This window comes from Teleopsis dalmanni, chromosome 2, assembly GCF_002237135.1.
Source record: "Teleopsis dalmanni isolate 2A chromosome 2, ASM223713v2, whole genome shotgun sequence".
NCBI classification, from domain to species: domain Eukaryota; kingdom Metazoa; phylum Arthropoda; class Insecta; order Diptera; family Diopsidae; genus Teleopsis; species Teleopsis dalmanni.
Genome location: NC_051847.1, coordinates 206549619 through 206554568, shown reverse-complemented (window position 1 = coordinate 206554568; position 4950 = coordinate 206549619).

Here is a 4950-nt window from a genome sequence, read left to right as displayed (position 1 = left end):
ATGGTGTTGATTTAACGAGTTCAAAAAACAGAAAAATACGAATTACGGGACTTTGATATTTTAGTTGATTTTCCCATATTTTATATATATAACCTGATTAGAACTAAATAATCCAATTTACATATGTATTTATTCCTACGTAAAATTAATTTAATAAGAAAATAAAAATGTTTCTTAGAAACATTTGTTGATTGTTGATAAATATTTAGAGTTTCAGTTCTAATAGAACTACCATGGATACTTTTATGCATAGGTTTCAAAATATTTTAAAATAACTACACACAGTAGAAGTTTAATACCATTTGATATTTGCGAGTTAGGCCTAATTAGACAGCGTAAGTTCAAGTTATAGGTGTTTGTCTCTATAAAATTATAAAAAACACAGCAAGCTTTGGGGCCATACGTTCTCTTTTAAGTCAAAGCTTAACAAAGCTTAAATATGTTTTTTTTTTGCCTGTTTTTGGGAGACTTTTTTATTTCAAGATTGACTTGTGGCCGCCGTCAAGAGTAAAATTTTAGGCTGCCTGCTGTGTTGGAGTTCACATATATTAAAATAAAATAATTAGAACAAAATAGGAAGCATTACTAATAATACAAAATTTATTTTAATTTAATTTTACCAATAAATTATTAGAATACAATAATTAACATATTAATATGCTTCTTGAATGCATAATTGTTATCTGTGGATGCATAAAATTTTTTTGATACCTTTTATGGGTTGTCTTATAAACAATGTGTTGGAAATTATTTCAGATGTTCATTTTATTTGACGTTGAAGTTTCAGAGATACTAAAAAGTGTAAAAACTAGTGTCTGATTTGTGACTGTAAAGACTAATAATAAAATTCTAATCATGTTTTTAGATGACATTTTAGGGTTATTAGAATATATTTCTATCGACGACTTGTATTTACATTTACAAAAGTTAATTTATTCGATATCAAGCGGAACAGTATTGTTAGTATTCTATTTTTTTTTATAGCTCAATTGTAGTTAGAGAATGAAATTTAAAAATAGTTCAATTGATTACATGATTTATTGCTTTCTGTGTTTAATATTACATTCATTGATTTATTTAAATGAATTGTGAAATGCATAATACTTCCTTTCTTATTTGGTCATAACAATCCGTTACCGAGTTTCGGCCTGACGCAGCATATCTCCCCAGTTGCCTCTTCTGCGTACGCGCCTTCCCAGTTTCGTACATCAAGTCCAGTTAGTGCTGGACTTGATGTACGATGTGTCTCTAGGTCTTATACCGTGAACTACTGCTTCAAGGGATGGATGGGTGAAACGCATAATAGCCTTCCATGGAGGTACTTGCACTGCAATCTTGAGATCTATTTTATTGCCCTGATGCACTTAAAGTGTTTCATATTAGTACAAAGAAGGGATATTTAATTTGGTTGCATGAATTTGTCAACTATAGCTACAAAATGAATAAATTAATGCTGTTTAGAAATAAAAATGATGCATTATCATGATTTTTGTAGAAAAGTTTTTCTAATAGTATTAAATTGCAACAACTCAGAGTAAGTGTTTAAAACCGGCTCAAGGACGTACTTGACTAAATTATCTAATTTGTTTTAGAAATTAGTCTAATCAAATTAAAAATAATATAATATATGTGCTGTTAATTAAATTTAAATTTGGAGCAAAGTACCATGGTACATTAGGACGAATAACATCCTCAGGGAGCTCAATATTGATCCCATCAAAAAATATATAAAAGATAGAGCCCTGAAATTATTTGCGAAAACTGATAGACTTATCAACACCGCGTTATCAAATCTCAGAATGGTTACAGGCTTCTCGGGAAGGTATGCAGATCTGAGGTCAATTATTGCTTAGCCTGATGAAGTGATAAACAATAATAAAGAGAGATTTTAAAAATACCTCGAGTTAAGAAAGAGTAAAAGTGCTCAAGTGCACTGGCTCAAATAGCTTCAACATAATAATAAAAGCTTGATTAACTTTGATTCTAAAATTAATAACAAATTTTAATTTTTAAACTAAGTTTAAGAAGTTTCTAACACAGCAAATTCTGTGAATTCAAGTCAACTACAATTAATTAATTCAGTGATTTAATGTTAAATTGTAAACCAAATGTGTCTCAAAACGAAGTAGCATCGTCGTTCATGTTTAATCCTTGTTTTTATTTTAATTTAAAATTTAAATTTAGAAATCCTTAAGCTGCATAACCGCAGCAACAATAACAACCGAATAAGCTAACCCAATGTAAATACAACAAACATAACTAAACAACAAAAATAATATTAATATTGTGTATTGTGTATTGTGGATTGTCTGTGCACATTTATAAAAACAAACAATATTGACAACCCGCTAATATGTTCAGACAACAATATGGCGCTCAATATCCGCCAATTATAAGTTGTATCCGGTTTTGGTGTTCCGCGCTGCTGCTGTGCTTATGCCCTGCCATAATTAAATCTATTTTTCCTTTTAGCTGAAAAATTAAATTTTACGCACACACCTAAAGCAGTGCCAATAGCACAAACATACACATACACGCAATAGAAGTTCCTTTTATGGCTTTTAGAGTCAAGCATACACTCATGCCCACTCCATTATGCCACAACGCCAACTCATGTTCAAAGGATAAACAAGCAAAACACAAACGTAAACAACTGCCACCGCTAAAAGCGACCGGAAATTTTCAACACCATTCGCCCTTGTCCTATCGTTCCATCCTCCCACCGTCCTGTCATCCTGTGTATTATTGTTATTATTATTTAGCGGCCATTTCGAAATGTCATTTTATAAATAAATTGACGAAAACCGCAACGTTAACCCAATTTTTTGTTCACCAAAAAACAGCATTTTGACGTCGTTCGCTTGGCGTAATTAAATATTTGAGTCAGTATCAAGGTAGGATCAAAGGAGCACACGTTCAACTCTGTATTGTAATAATTAACTTTTGCGCAGGATACCGAAAGGATAATGCACTGAAAAATGTCTAGCTTTTATTAAATTAAATGAGGTGAAATTTAAAGCAAATTAAAATTGCTAGAAATTGATGAAGCAATCGCATTTAGCTGGCATGTAAATTAATCAAAACTGGAACAGGTTTTTTTCATCCAGAACAAAAATATTTAATAGAATTAACAAAATTGAATTAAGTTTAACAACACAGCAAGTAAGCAGAAAATAAATTATTTTGGAACAAATATAAACTGACAGGAGGTAGTTGAGTTAATGCAACGAAATGTGGCAAGTCTAAACAACTATACACGGTTACTTGATTGCAGTGGCAGGTCCACTGATATTTTTTGCCTATTCCTAATTAGAGGTTTTTTACCTTTTTACTACCAAAAGATCTAATTTAGAACTAGATCTATCTCGTTATATTTAGGTAGTCTAACAGATTTTTCGTTCTTACCGATGAATAGTCCGATAAGCTATCAAGAAACGCCTCTTCTATAAAGCTCAGGACGGAAGAGCTAAGTAGTTACAAAGATAATGATTGAAACGCCTTTTCTATTAACTTCAGGATGGAAGAGCTGGGTAGTTACAAAGATAATGATTGATTGTTTCATTTTGCTATTAGTTTCCACAACCTGTACAATAAAAACTAAAACAAATAAGTAGCTTCACTTTATGTCTTCCTATACACTTATAACCAGAAAGAATTACAAAATGCCTCATCGAACATATTGCTTGAATACCTTGCAGTTTTCCCACGAGCCCATTTAATGAGTTCTCAGGTTTTGATTTTGTTATATGAGGACCATCAAGTTAGCTAGCAGAATAAAGAGATCTCCTGTGACCATTTCAAGGGATATATAAATTTATATCCACAGGGATACATTCACAGCAGCACTAACGGCAGATAGATGGATCAACTCATCTGCTCTATAATTCTCTTTAATGTTCCTATGTCCGAAAACCCAGATGAGAGTGATGTCAACTTATCGGTTTAGTTCGCCAATTTCTGCTCTGCTTTCTTTATGCCTTACCAAATTATATAGAACGTTGAGTAGTACGAACCAAATCGCGACAATGATATAGTTAAGCATACAGAAAATCTGCACCGTCTCTAGTTTGATAATGTCGAGGGAGTAGAACTAAATACTTCGGCCAAAAAGTTATTTGATTCGGCGCCAGCAGGTAGATAATGTGGTAGAGAGCGTTCATATCTTCGGTAAATGGAACAGGTGATAAACGATATAAAGGCACTCTATTGTACAAACTGACGACAGCAAGTTAAAGATCGGGTGAGCTACCTGAGGCTACTGGACGTGACCAAGGACAGTTCACATCTGTGATAGTTTTATTGTGTAGTGTTTCAGGATTTTAAGTGTCGCATGGTTCTCAATAAGCCCCCTAATCGTGTCATTCCAAACCAAAGTGTCCTTTATTATTTATTGCATTCACTTTTTAAATCTAAAACTTAAACTAGAAACTTAAACTGAAATAAAAATAAAACTAATTAATTAATTTGAAACAATTACAATTGGTAATTAAAGAGATACAAATACTGATTACATTTAACTAAGACCATAAGAACATTTAACCTAAAGTGAAAGCATTTGCATTAATCTAATTTGTAAGGAAACAAAGAAACCACTCAGTTGCAATCGAAAACCAATTTCATTGTTTGGATATGTGTACGTTTCCGTCTTAGTAGGTGTCGATAATGTTTAAGTCTGAATACTGAAGAGATAAATTAAACTGAAGGAATATATCAAAGGATGTAATCATGCATAAAATTGATTATGAATATCGAAGAAAATTGACACATTCAAAACCACAATTGAATCCAAATGGTATTCATTAAAGTGCTTATGAATAAAAGAACAATGCGCTTAGTAAGCGTTCCTCCAAGGCAATTTGGAAGAAAAGTGTATACGTGTGGGTTGATTGACTTCCAGTTAAGAAGCTTATATCTTCATCGGATATATTTCTATTACTTGTTAATTCAAAT